The following is a 15434-nucleotide window of genomic DNA, read 5'->3' on the forward strand; positions in this document are numbered from 1 at the left end:
AAAATAAGGGAAACTGATTGTTTTTCAAATGCTTTGGTCTTTTTTTCTTTCTATAGTAAAAAATAATTTTAAAAAACAATAGTTATTGTTAACTACCACAAAAAAATCTGTTTCCAAAAAATATATAAAAGGAATTTGGGTACACTATTGCAGGACTGAGTAATTGTCAGTCAATCTATCACAGCACTGAAAAATGGTCTGTTAATGAAAGGGTTTTAAAGGCTGGTACTAAAGTGGTTAAAGAAGAATTACTACAATTTTCACATTTGCTCTTTGATTATTAGGATTGAGGAAAGATGGGCAGAAATCTTGCTAAGTGTGACAGACACAGAGATATCTGTGCTGAACTTACAGTGCCTTGAAAAAGTATTCGTACCCCTTGAAATTTTTCAAATTTTGTCATGTTACAACCAAAAAGTAAATGTATTTTATTGGGATTTTATGTGATAGACCAACACAAAGTGGCAAATAATTGTAAAGTGGAAGGAAAATGAATAATGGTTTTCAATTTTTTTTTTACAAATAAATATCTGAAAAGTGTGGCATTCATTTGTATTCACCCCCCGTTTACTCTGATACCCCTAACTAAAATCTAGTGGAACCAATTGCCTTCAGAAGTCACCTAATTATTAAATAAGAGTCCACCTGTGTGTAATTTAATTTCAGTATAAATACAGCTGTTCTGTGAAGCCCTTTAGAGGTTTGTTAGAGAACCTTAGTGAACAAACAGCATCATGAAGGCCAAAAAATACACCAGACATGTCAGGGATAAAGTTGTGGAGAAGTGTAAAGCAGAGTTAGCATATAAAAAAATAATCACAAGCTTTGAACATCTCACAGAGCACTTTTCAATCCATCATTTGAAAATTGAAAGAGTATGGCAAAACTGCAAACCTACCAAGACATGGCCGTCCACCTAAACTGACAGGCCAGGCAAGGAGAGCATTAACCAGAGAAGCAGCCAAGAGGTCCATGGTAACTGTGGAGGAGCTGCAGAGATCCACAGCTCAGGTGGGAGAATCTGTCCACAGGACAACTATTAGCCGTGCACTCCACAAATCTGGTCTTTATGGAAGAGTGGCAAGAAGAAAGCCAAAAATCCATAAGTCATATTTACAGTTTGTGAGAAGCCATGTGGGGGACACAGCAAACATGTGGAAGAAGGTGCCCTTGTCAGATGAGACCAAAATTGAACTTTTTGGCTTAAAAGAAAAGTGCTATATATGGTGGAAAACTAACACTGCAACACTGCACATCACATCATAAATCACCCTTAGGTGGCCAGTGTCCCCACCGTGAAACATGGTGGTGGCAGTATCATGTTGTGGATATGCTTTTCATCAGCAGGAACAGAGTTGATTTGAAGATGCATGGAGCCAAATACAGGGCAATCTTATGAGAAAACCCGGTAGAGTCTGCAAAAGACTTGAGACTGGGGCTGAGTTTCACCTTCCAGCAGGACAACAACCTTAAACATACAGCCAGAGCTACAATGGAATGGTTTAGATCAAAGCATATTCATGTGTTAGAATGGCCCAGTCAAAGTTCAGGCCTAAATCCAATTGAGAATCTGTGGCAAGACTTTAAATTGCTTTTCACAGATGCTCCCCATCCAATCTGACAAAGCTTGAGCTATTTTGCAAAGAAGAATGGGCAAAAATGTAATTCTCTAGATGTGCAAAGCTGGTAGAGACATACCCAAAAAGACTTGCAGCTGTAATTGCAGTGAAAGGTGGTTCTACAAAGTATTGACAAATGCACGGCACACTTTTCACATATTTATTTGTAAAAAAATGTGAAAACCATTTATCGTTTTCCTTCCACTTCACAGTTATGTGCCATTTTGTGTTGGCCTATCACATAAAATCCCAATAAAATACATTTACGTTTTTGGTTGTGACATGACAAAATGTGGAAAGTTTAAAGGGGTATGAATACTTTTTCAAGGCACTGTATCACAAAACATGCATGACAATGATAGCAGCACATCCACTGTATTTTGCACCTCTTCTATTCTTCATAGGCCTGTTCACAGTCCCACAAGTTGTAAAATCTCTCTGCAATAAAAAGTGTGCTTGTCATTGGCATCTAATATGGGGAGAAATTGTTTAATTGCTGGAAGCAGTTCTGGATATCAGGAGCATTATCGGCTCTTATCTTCTTTATTTATGTACCATTCTGATGCTGTACATATACCTTAATGTTACAAAATATCACATGGATGTCTTTTTTATTTGCTTATTTTGTTAGAGCACAAGTAGTAGTAGTATGACAAAATTGCAAAGTGATATAATAGTTTGTAATACAATACCATTGTCAGGGCTGGGCCCAGCCCTTCCTTCTCTGAGTTGGCTGCTCAGCTCTCGGCTAATTGCCAGCTCCTATCTCTCCACAGTGACTCACCTGTTGATGATATCCTGCTCGTCAATCCTGCCTGCTTAAGCCGTTCAGCCCAGATGATCTCTACCTTCGCCTTGGTTAACATCTTAGAGACCCACAGTCTAATAGGGCTGCAGAATGAGCCAATCAGTCCTTGGAGCAATTCCTACGTTGCTATATTTCTGACCAGCTGAATAAATTAAAAATGTAGCGCATGGTGAATAAGTGTATAATAAGACAAAGAAATTCCTTGCTTGTACTTCAATCAGAAAAAGTAATCGTGAAACATCAGCCAAATGGCATGTGATAAACATAAAGTCAATATAAATTATATATGTGAAGGATGTAGTATCCCACTGTACAAAAATGTGGATGTGCTCCAGAGGGCGATGGCATTCAGGTAGTTGGCAGAAGTTTGACTTCACAAAGAGGGGACACATCAACTGGATGAGGCGATCATGGAAAGAATGGTGTGTAAAAAACTCTTACCAGATCCCGTGGATTCCTGTGTCAGCGACAGGGAATCGCATGAGCAGTCAGCCACCAAGGGCGTGGAAAGGGACGTCCTGTTGCTTGAATCCTCCAAGCTGGACTCTGCATGGATATCCGGAGGCCACTGGGTAGGTCCTCACAGCAGGCAACCGAGATGTGGATTAGATCGGCAAAGACATCACTTGTGGAGCTGAAGCTAACACTTGACCTCATTCGGAAAGTATGTGGAAAGAAAAAATATGCCTCCACATAGTGCAGATAAAAAAAGGGTTTTTTTTTATTTCTAAAAAACTTTTAACAGTTTTATGCCCCTGTTGAAGACCCCTAGGTCGAAATTCATCGGGCTCATTTACCATTCTCCATGTTGCCCACTTCTTTTATTTTACTGTGATCACGTTTTTATTGTTAAAAGTTTTTTTAGAAATAAAAAACCCCCCTTTTTTATCTGCACTATATGGAGGCATATTTTTTCTTTCCACATACTTTCCGAATGAGGTCAAGTGTTAGCTTCAGCTCCACAAGTGATGTCTTTGCCGATCTAATCCGCATCTCGGTTGCCTGCTGTGAGGACCTACCCGGTGGCCTCCGGAGATCCATGCAGAGTCCAGCTTGGAGGATTCGAGCGACAGCACGTCCCTTTCCACGCCCTTGGTGGCTAACTGCTCATGCGATTCCCTGTCGCTGACACGGGAATCCACGGGATCTGGTAAGAGTTTTTTACACACCATTCTTTCCATGATCGCCTCATCCGGTAGATGTGTCTCCTCTTTGTGAAGTCAAACTTCTGCCAACTACCTGAATGCCATCACCCTCTGGAGCACATCCACATTTTTGTACAGTGGGACACTACATCCTTCACATATATAATTTATATTGACTTTATGTTTATCACATGCCATTTGGCTGATGTTTCACGATTACTTTTTCTGATTGAAGTACAAGCAAGGAATTTCTTTGTCTTTGATTATACACTTATTCACCATGCGCTACATTTTTAATTTATTCAGCTATTCATTGTTTTTGTCAGACTGTATGTAGCTGCTTCCCTTGTCTCCACTAGTTAGTGCAGTGTTTCCCTTCCACCTTTTCACTATATTTCTGACCATCATAACAACTGGTCAGACCTCTTACCGTGGGCAAAGTTTGCTCATAATAGTGCCTTGAATCCTGCTTCCTGATTGTCCCTGTTTATGGCGAACTATGGTTTCCAAACCTCCATGTTGCCTGACTCATTTGTTCCGCAGAGTATTCCTGCTTTAGAGGAGCATCTCCGTGGTCTTCATTCCACTTGGGCACAAGTCCAGGAGGCTTTGCAACGTGCTAATGATAGGTACAGACTCCATGCTGACCACAGACGCCTGCCTGCGCCTTCCTACCAGGTTGGGGACAGGGTCTGGCTGTCATCTTGCAACCTCCGACTTCATGTTCCCTCTCTGAAATTCGCACCTCGGTTTATTGGGCCTTTCCGTATTCTTTGCAGGATTAACCCAGTGGCTTATGCATTAGACCTTCTGTCTAATATGCGTATCTCAAATGTATTTTGTGTCTCCTTATTAAAACCTTTGGTCTGCAACCGCTTTACCACCTCTGTGTGACGTCCTCACCCTGTACAGGTTGAGAACCATGAGAAGTATGAAGTACAGTCCATTGTTTACTCCCATAGGTTCTGTGGGCGCATACAGTACCTGGTGCATTGGAAAAGGTACAGTCCGGAGGAACACTCTTGGGTCTCATCCTCGGATGTACATAACCCTGTCCTCCTCCGTGATTTCCATAGACGTTTTTCCCCTTAAGCCTGGTGGTCCTCCGAGGGGGAGGGGTCATTGAGGAGGGGGTACTGTCAGGGCTGGGCTCTGCCCTTCCTTCTCTGAGCTGGCCACTCAGCTGTCGGCTAATTGCCAGCTCCTATCTCTCCACAGTGACTCACCTGTTGATGATATCCTGCTCATCAGTCCTGCCTGCTTAAGCCATACAGCCCAGATGATCTCTGCCTTCGCCTTGGTCAACATCATAGAGACTATCTCCTGCATTCCTGTTAAAGACTTGCTTGGCTGACATTCCTTCCGGCTCCAGATCCTGCTTGCTGTTCTATTACGTTGATCTCTGGCTTCCTGACTTTCTGGCTTGTCTGACTATCCATTACGGTTACAAAACTTTGGCTATGTTTTGACTACGTTTGTTCTATTTACTTTTAATATTAAACAAATGTGATTTAACTGTACTTCTGTCTTGGTCTGATTCATGGTTTCTGACAACAATACAATACAACCCTCAGGATTAAAAGCAGAACAGCATGTATTATGGCGGTGACCATAGAAGGAATGGGTGGTGGCAGGAGTAGAAGATCAAGGCTACCTAACGTGAACATATTGTTTTTGGAGGGCCTGGACACTCCCAGCCTCACAAGAACTTAGGGGAGGGAGAATTCAAAGGGCTCGTTGAGATCTTGTATTTTCAGCCTGCCTAGAGAGTTGGTGAGGTCCCGCATGAGATACCACTCTGTGTAGCGGAAAGGGCGCATTGCAGCCGACAGCTCTTCCTGAATAAACGTGAACTCCATAAACTTGCACCATTTGGTGAAGAAGTGCTGAGTAGACTGGTAATTCAAGACAATAGTGTCCAGTCTTTCGATGTTGAAGAGTGAGAGCAGCGCCTGTTTTACAGCTGTAAGTCAAGCTGGTGAGGGATTTATCCAGTTAATCAGGATCATCCTATGAGCTACAAATAAGCATATCTGGCTCCATTCAGAGAGGTTCGGCGTTGCCTTCGAGATGAATGGGGAAGTTGGGACTTCGCATCCAAACAGGCATAACAGGGGGTCTTTGGGAATCTGAGTCTTATGCCGCGTACACACGGTCGGACTTTTCGGCTACTAAAGTCCGACAGCCCGTCCGACAGACTTTCAACAGACTTTTGGCAGACTTGCGGCGGACTTTATAACGAACGGACTTAACTACATACGATCACACAAAAGTCAGACGGATTCGTACGTGATGACGTACGACCAGACTAAAATTAGGAAATTGATAGCCAGTAGCCAATAGCTGCCCTAGCGTGGGTTTTTGTCCGTCGGGCTAGCATACAGATGAGCGGATTTCTGGGTCCAGCATTTTCCAAATCTAAACTCCGTCAGATTTGCAACTGGAAAAGTCCGCTGAAGGTCCGGTGAAGCCCACACACGATCGGATTGTCTGCCGGATTTGGTCCGTCGGCGTCCGTCGGACCAGTCCGGTCGAAAAGTCCGACCGCGTGTACGCGGCATTAGTGATTTTGGAGATGTAGGCAATAACAGAGTCTCAGTATATAGAGATAGCCGAGCAGTCCCATAGGCGGTGTAGTAGTGAAGGGCGTGGTATTGTGCACCAGGGGCACTATGTTTGCGAGGGATCTTCCATATTGAAACGGAAGGGGATATATACCCTGTGAATGATTTTAAACTAGGTTTCCCGCCAAGTCTCTGAAATGACAAGTGTAGGTAAAGTGGTAGCTTTTAAGATGTTTTTCTGGGAGGTCTGCGTCATTGAAGATGAAAGCCCATTTTCTGAACAGGGCAAGATGGTATTTGTCTGCTTGATGTAAAATGAGTTGGGAGTAGAGGCTGGAGTAATCATCACGTTGGAATACCACATCAGTAAAAGATTTTTGTAGAGGATCAACCTGAGAGCCGTGGCAGGTTCGTAGGTAGCTAAGTAGTTGCTGATGATGAAAGTTGTGCGATGGTGGCAGAGAGTATTCTTGTGCCCGGAAAGTTTTGAACGCTGCAGGACTGCCATGATACAAAGAAGATATATTGATGAGGTGTGAGTGCGCCAATAGTTGAAAGTTTTATAGATAGTAAACAGAAGAAACATAGGGTTGCTTTGGATAGCTAAGTGACAGGATATGGTTGAAGGTAGCCCCATCAGCTTCCGCACTTCCCCCCAAGCAATGACTGTGTGTCGAATAATAGCATTATCTCTAAGGTGAGGTGGCAGTGCTCTCAGTGAGGAGTGTAAAACAGCAGGAAGGGTAAGCGGAGAGACCCAGGCATCCTCAAGCATATGATTGGAATAACGAGACTTTTCAGATATCCAATCTAGGCCTTGTCCAAGTAAACATGAAAGGTTATAAAATTGTATATTGGGCAGACCTGCACCATCCTCGGACTTAGGGAGACAAAGTTTTTGGAGAGCTACGCGTGTTTTTTTTGCCAGATCACAGGAACATATTTAGTGCTCTATGTATTTTTTTGTACATCAGAGTGTTTCAATAATAGTGGTAAGGTTTGCATTGGGTATAGTACTCTTGCGAATTAGACCATTTTAAAAAGGTGACATCTCCCAAAGAGCGAGAGGGGCAGGGCCGCCAAAGCTTTCAACTACATAACAATCTTAGATATCAGAGGTGGGTAATTAAAGCTATATATAGAAGAAGGTTCCCAGCCTATGCGTATGCCCAAGTAAGTAATGTGTTGTGTGGCAATAGTAAATGGAGAAGATGATCGTAATTTAGTGGAGAGTTGAGGATGTAATGGTAAGACTTCACTTTTGGCAAAATTTATTCTAAAACCAGAGCTGAGTCGAAAGGCTGCAAATAGCTCCCGAAAGCTTGTTGAAATCTGATGTAGGATTAGTGGAAAATAGCAAGATGTCGTCTGCGAAAAGTGCGGATTGAAAGACTTGGTCACCAACAGCAATACCACTCACACCAATAGGGGAGTTAATAAGCCTGGATAGAGGCTCAATAGAACAATTTTTTGTAAATCCCTACAAGTTTCAAAAAATTCTATTTCATATCAGTCTCTAAATGAGGTTGTGAAACAGCTTGAGAGCAAAATATAAAGTCATATGATTGTGTATATTGTTTGAAACTAACCCCTCTGTAACAATATATCACAGACTTTTTAAAAAGTGTTTCACGTTGACTTCTTAGAACAACAGACAGTTAAATCACAAAGTGAATAACGAGAGGCGCATTCAGCCAAAGAGAGATGCCTTTGCACAGACAAAGGTACTTCTTGCCAAACTGAAACACATTCCCTGCCAAAGTAACAAATCATGGAAGAATGGCCTTTTTATGAGGCAGGCTGTGTTTTGTTTACACATGCTAGTATAGTGCTTGTAAATGAATGTCTACACTATTATATTGGTGCTAGTCGTTGCTACTAATATATCTCCCAGCTAGCCACTTTCAGTTCCTGTCCAGAGGACCCATTATGTCTGTATGCTGTATGGCCATACCCCTCAATATATGCACATAGTTTCCAAGAAAATGCTTTTTTTCTAGGTAGTTTTATATAAACCCACTGGATGTGGAATTTCAGTCACATTTCTGCATAATCAGTTTTACTTTATTTGCATTCTCATTCCTAAAATGTACTTCTTTAGAAACCTCCTAATCATTCCCTACCCTGTCCAGGCATTAATTCCTCTGGTTACCAAGCAGAACAGAGCTCCTGACTGGGACTGTTAATGAAAGATAACGACAAGCGCCTACTGCTTTGCTTTCAGCACGTTACTCCAAGAAACTATACACATAGTAGTATGCTCCCCTGTAGTCTTCAATCAGCCCTGGTTGCTGATCTACTCAGTTTAGTTGCCCTGCGGCAGATAGAATTCCTTGCAATTGAATGTTGTGTTGAATGTTGTAGCTGCAACAGAAAAGGGATTTTTTCTCAATTTAAGGTTGCTAGACAAGATATCAGAAGGTATTACCTGAAAATTTCTATCTTTCCTGATGTGCATCTACATTCAGTTATGTTGTTTTTTAATTTATAATTATTTATTATTAATATTATACAACAATGTTTACATTGTGTCATATACAAATAAATTGGAATCATTATTGATGTGGTATAAATACCAACTATAGAATATTCACTCTTCAATCTCCTCTTTCTGTCCTCCCCCTACATTTCCTCCAGGTCTGAATTCTTCTAATACATGTTATGGGGAAGAGGAGAGGTGTGTGTTGCTTATCTTGCAAGAAGATGTGAGCCAAGGGAGAAAGGAAGGGTAGAAATAAATGATGGGAAAGTAAAAGGACAGAAAAAAAAGGGAAATAGGGCTGAGGGGGAGGTATAGGTAGTCAGGGGGCACAGATCAACCTTCCTCAATTATTCACCCCTGTCCAGGCCTGGTTGTCTCCCAACTCACTGGTCATGAGGCCACAAAACTTTTTTGAGTGTGCCATACCAGCACCTAAACACATCTTCCTCAAAGTCTTGGGTATTACCATGTAGTAGTACCTAGCTGCCAACTTAGTAAAAGCTGGAAAGTAACTTAAAAGTTGACCTCTCCTAAAAAGTGACTTAAATTACAGCAGTACTTAAATGCAGGCCTAGATTATCTGTCTTGGTCTTCAAATAGATCCCTATGCCCTGGGGGAACCTTAAAGTGTGAATAGGACCATCACTTCTCTCTAAGTCTAGGTTAAGCACTGCCCCTTCCTGGTGCTAAGCCCAACCATTGTCATTCAGTTATCAATATCACCCTGGGCAATAGAAGCACGAGCTTTTGTGCTAGAAGGGGTAGGGCATAATCTCCACTTGGAGAAAAGTAAAAGTCTGTGTAAATCTTGGTTTTAAGATCCAAGAGTAATGGAGGGTACACACGGGCTGATAGTCAGCCAAAAATGTTTTCGGCCCATGCGTACAGCTCCCTTCCAACAGAAGCTGGTCCCGCAACCGGCTTCTATCGAACAGGCATGCTGGAAAACCAGCATCAGATCAGCGGTGGCAGCCAATGAATGCAAGCATTACCCGTTGTGTTCTGGCAGGGGGCAATACCACTGTCAGAACACAATAGCACAATGGGGGAGATCACTGTACTAACATCGCTTGTGTTAGTAAAGCGATTTGTCTGTTTTTTTTTTTTTGTTCAGCCCTCTGGGTTGACCAAAAAAAACGTATAGTGTGTACCAGGCCTGACACAGGTGCATTGTGCCTGCAGTTAAGTACAGTCATTACTTAAAGTGTATTTCTACTTTTGGGGTCAAATTTGGGAAACCTCCACTGCATATTTGTTATGTGTTCCCATTCACACAACTTACCTAAAAAGATTTTTAAAAAAATATTTCTTAACTTTTTGATATTTTCGAGGTTGGCTGCGGGCATTTCTCAGCTAGCTCAGTGTGATCTGTCCCAATAGCCGGTCTGGGGATTGGCAGAGTCCAGTTCTCAGTAACATACAATAGAGAAGCCCAGCTCCTAAACCTTGAACCTTTTTTGTTAAGACATACAGGGGGTTATTTACGAAAGGCAAATCCACTTTACACTGCAAGTGCACTTAAAAGATACATAGATACACACTGAAAGTGCACTTGGAAGTAAAGTCGCTGTAGATCCGAGGGGGAAATGCAAGGAAAATGAAAAACAGCATTTTAGCTTGCACATGATTGGATGAATAAATCAGCAGAGCTTCCCCTCATTTCAGATCTACCCCTTAGATTTAGAGCGACTGCACTTCCAAGTGCACTTTCAGTGCACTTTCAAGTGCACTTGCAGTGCAAAGTGGATTTGCCTTTCGTAAATAACTCCCACAGTGTATACCCTGGAATCATAAAGACTGGTGCAGAATGCGCCATATACCTGTCTAGAACTTGTACTTGAATCTGAGCCAGTTTTTCTCTCTCTAAGCCAAAAGAGAGTTGGTCTTATTTAGGTCCACGTTTACATTTGGTGGATTCAATGCAAAACAATGTAAAAGAGGCACATTTTAGAACTACCTGAATTTGATGCATGAGTCGCTGTCAGAACCCAAAGTGTCGGAAATGCCTCATGAATTTGGTACAATACATTAACAAGAGAGATTAACACCAGAAAAGTGGCGCAGCAGCATTCAAATCTATTACAACTGATGAAACAGTACCCACAGGGTTAATTATAGCAAGAACAGCTTTCCAACCCCATTCATGAGAAAGAGAGGTAAGTAGAAATTTTTCTTTCTGAGAGTTCCAGAAACAAACATCTAAAATGGGAAGCTGTGATTTTTAAATATTTGGGTAATGCTACGAAAAGTAACAAATTTAAAGTAGGTAATCCCAAATTGGCTGCAAACATGGAAATATCCTTTAAGGCACTTCTATTCCAGATATTATTTGACATTCTGTTAGTTTAAATCTAAATGAGTCCTGAAGTGTGAACTGGAATGATTGTATAGTACTGAGTAACTTTCCTTTGTATGTTTTTCAGATGTCCCTGTGACTGAGATGAAGAGTGTAATAAATTATTACTAAATAATAGCAACCTAAAGGAACAAAGGTATGTTGGTTCATTCTAGATAATAGATTTTTCAATGTTCCTGATTAGTGCAATCACAATGTATTCTTTCCACATGTTCTTTCGTTCTGATCTATTATATTGCTTTTATTTTTACTTTCTGTATCTATGAAAGCCCTGTTGGAAGTTCTGGTCATGGTGTACCCTTTTCTTCAAAAGGCTTTCTTGAATTTTATTTTAAAAAGTTACAGATTTGTTTGTTAAAGGCACTGGGCTTGATTTACTAAAACTAGTGAGTGAAAAATCTGGTGCAGCTCTGCATAGAAACCAATCAGCTTCCATGTTTTTTTGTCAAAGCTTAATGTAAGTTAGAAGCCGATTAGCTACCATGCCCAGCTTAACCAGATTTTACACTCTCCAGTACTGGTAAATCAAGTTTAGTGCAATTCAGCAAAGACAAGTTCAGTGAAATGGTGCAGTGCACTGGTGCGCAGTCATGTTGGAACAGGAAGGGGTCATTCCCAAACTGTTCCCACAAAGTGAGTGAGTTTGAGGTGGAGGAACTTGACTGATCTGCACCTGACCTCAACCCGATAGGATGAATTAGTGCGGAGACTGTGAGCCAGGCCTTCTCCTCCACATCAGTGCCTGACCTCACAAATGCGCTTCTGAAAGAATGGTCAAACATTCCCATAGACACACTCCTAAACCTTGTGGACGGCCTTCCCAGAAGAGTTGAAGCTGTTATAGCTGCAAAGGGTGGGCCAAATCAATATTGAACCCTACTGACTAAAACTGGGATGCTATTAAAGCGTATAAAGGCAGGCGTATCAATACTTTTGGTAACATAGTGTATATGCTACCAGTAAATATCAGATTGACTGCAGCAGTGTTGCTCTGACAAGGAACATGAAAGAAAGGAGCAGCGGGAGTCTGGCACAGTTTTTTTTAGCGCAGGACTCCCATTATGGAAGACATATGAAAACTCTTCAGCTTTCCTAATAACCCTCACATATCTGAACACTTAGTGAACTCCGGGCAAGCAGCTACGTATACAGTTAACATACATATATGCTGACTGTTCCACCTGCTTAAGCATTAATAATTCTTTACAACCAATCTTGTAATTTAGTGCTAACAGAGGAGTGAAAATCAAAAGAATGGCTGAACGTATACGGTGTGTATTAAAACATCTATTTAGCTGTTTGCCTGGAGTGCAGCTTCAACCTAACTCTAATGCCCCGTACACACGGTCGGACTTTGTTCGGACATTCCGACAACAAAATCCATGGATTTTTTCCGACGGATGTTGGCTCAAACTTGTCTTGCATACACATGGTCACACAAAGTTGTCGGAAAATCCGATCGTTTTAAACGCAGTGACGTTAAACATGTACGTCGGGACTATAAACGGGGCAGTGGCCAATAGCTTTCATCTCTTTATTTATTCTGAGCATGCGTGGCACGTTGTCCGTCGGATTTGTGTACACACGACCGGAATTTCCAACAACGGATTTTGTTGTCGGAAAATTTTATCTCCTGCTCTCCAACTTTGTGTGTCGGAAAATCCGATGGAAAATGTCCGATGGAGCCCACACACGGTCGGAATTTCCGACAACACGCTCCGATCGGACATTTTCCATCGGAAAATCCGACCGTGTGTACGGGGCATAAGAAAGGAGCACATTACCCCCCCCCCCCACTTTACTTTAACCTTAATGTTTTAATTTAAGCCCTAAAGGGAACCCTTCAAGCCCAACCTCCATAATTCCCTACAATGAGTCTTTAACATTAAAATGTGCAATCCATGCAAAAGTAATATTTTACATATAGGGTGAGGCAAGTAAACGGAGTCAGCCACCGGTTTCTTATATTGAACACTTTAACAGAAAGATCTCACGGCCATAGTTCCAGATGCTATTCCTTCCTACCTTTACATGTTTCAGCTCCTGCCTTCTAAAAAAAAAAGATTTTTTATAAAACCAGCCCTTTCACTACCCTTATTGCTACACCACTGAATACTGTCAGTGCCAGGACAAAGTCATCCAGTGCCAAGGGCGAACATGGCAAGCTGCCCCCACCTTCAGATAGTGCTATTAATGTTGATATGCACGTAATGTTTGGGACATCCACTGAAATAGTACTAACATATCATCCAGCTTTTGAAGTTGAAATGAGGAACATTTCAGGGAGAAAATGGCATGTGGCGTGTGTAGCGATGGGTGGGTGTGGTTTAATTATGATGGCTGGGAGGGGGCAAACTGGCACCCCCTGGGTGCCTCAACTGCTACATCCTTTAGGTGCAGAGGGTTAGCCTTGGGATGTACACATGCTGTGGCCGTGATGTTTTGCTTCCCTGCTGCAGCATGAATGATACTCCTTGTTGAACTTGACGCATTGAAGGGAATGGTGCCCCACAACTGTGTACAATGCACATGGTTGCAGCATGCTAGTGCAGTATTGGAGGGCTTAAAGCAGGCAATAATGAGGCGATACAAAGGCTCCTTACCACCTGTCAAATGCTCTCTGAAGAGCAATCTGAACGCTGATCGCTTTTCAGAGGCCAAAACACGTGACCAACTATTTATTTTTTTAATTTTTACATTTTTTATATACTTTTTAAAATGTAATAATTTTCTTTTTTGTTTACATTTTTAACTGTCCTGTTGGGAGGGGGCTTTGAGAAATATCAGGGCTCTAAACAGACCAAAGATGTTTCATTTTTGAGACACTATGTGGTTTGGTGCATGTGAAAATGCATGTGTTAGCAGTTGTGTGGGGGTGCCATTAACAATTAATGGTACTATCACATGTCTACTAATGGACAGTGTATTTCTGTTTGTCAGGAAAGCCACAATTTTGTGGCTGACAGGGAAAGGTGTGAACCTAGCCTTATAGAGGGCTCATGCTATTCCGCTGCGATTTGGCCACAGTGTGATTGTATATGCGGTTTACCTGTGTTTTAGGTGCACTCCCAAGGAATTCCATTACACAGTGCATTTTTCTGAAACTGCATCAAAGGGGCAGCATGCACGACTTTGATGAGCTTTCATGAAAATGCACTGCGTAATGGAATTCAATGGAAGCGCACCTAAAACCCAGGTAAACCGCATATACAATCACAATGTAGCCAAATCGCAGGGCACTGATTATTGGGTATGAGAAAGAGTGGATGGGGGGGTGGCTGGGTAGTACGAATATGTGTTAATGAAGAACAGAGTGAAGAACTGTAGTGAAAGTGCTAAGGCTACATTATAGGGACAGGACAGTTAGTAGCGGACTAAACTGGGATGGAACATATTTATAAAATCTTGCTGGCAGTGAACGGGCTGGACGCCCTGCCATATATGAAAAAATGGGAGAAAGAATTAGGAGCTAGAAGTAATAAACTTAAATTAAAAAAGATTATGAGATTGGTACACACCTCTGCAGTAACACAGCAGAGATTAACTTCAAATGTTTATCAAGGTGCTATAGAACCCCGGACAAAGTAAGCAGGTATCAAACAGAGAAATCGCCATTTTGTTGGATGGGATGTAAAATTGTGGGAACAATGGCTCATTTATGGTGGGACTGCCCAAAAATTTAAAATTATTGGAGTGAGATAATACAGCTAATAAAAGAAATAACTAAAAAGGAAATCTCAGAAGATCCATGGACGTGCTTGTTCGATGGGACAGCGCTCAATAAAACAATATAAAGAATCTTTGATACTTCATTTATTAAATGCAGCTAAAAGTCAGATTCCAAGATGTTGGCAAGAAATAGAAAGTCCTACAATAAAAGACTGGATTAGAAAAGTAGAAGTCAGATGGAGGAATTGATCCACGTCTCCCAAGAACGTCTACAAAAATTCACATGTGTCTGGGCATGTTGGACACACTTCAGATCTACCGAATCCTACAAATCCTACTTCCCGTCTCTTGATGTGGCCACCTGAATCGTCTTCTAGGAATTACTGTTTGTGTGTCCTGGGTGGGTGTTCGGGTCGGAGAGCGGTCCCTACCACCTACCCCCTCCCCCTATTTTCCACTCTTGACCCTTTCTCGTTTCCCTCTCTCCCTCTCCCCTCCTTTCCCCCCCGTACAGTTTTTTTTTTTCTTTCTCTTCTCTCTGGGTCTCTCCTCCCTTTCTCTCTTTTCTCTCTCTCCCATCTTTCTTTCTCCCTCTAGACCTGCATTTAAATAGTCCCAACTCATCAGCACTTCTTATGCTGATTCATAATATATGTGCATGGCTGACCCTACCAGATCCAAAATTTCCACGGTGTAGACCTATTGATAGTGGTCTCAGTGGTATTGCCCCAATCAGCACAGTGAGTCGGGTCTGGAAAGCATCCATTATCTAAATGTTTTCTTGTTGTTTT

At 41.8% G+C, this 15434-nt stretch overlaps 1 protein-coding gene across 4 annotated transcripts in view; it reads left to right on the top strand.

Annotated features, from left to right (window-relative positions):
- ARVCF (ARVCF delta catenin family member) overlaps window positions 1-15434 on the top strand; it is a 1066482-nt gene that overhangs the window by 604126 nt on the left and 446922 nt on the right. For all 4 annotated transcript variants that reach the window (XM_073628741.1, XM_073628759.1, XM_073628766.1 and 1 more), the window contains one exon: window positions 11042-11110. The gene's annotated coding sequence lies outside the window, so the exon portion shown is untranslated. The remainder of the gene's footprint in view (window positions 1-11041; window positions 11111-15434) is intronic.

The sequence above is a fragment of the Aquarana catesbeiana genome, linkage group LG01, assembly GCF_042186555.1.
Source record: "Aquarana catesbeiana isolate 2022-GZ linkage group LG01, ASM4218655v1, whole genome shotgun sequence".
NCBI lineage: Eukaryota > Metazoa > Chordata > Amphibia > Anura > Ranidae > Aquarana > Aquarana catesbeiana.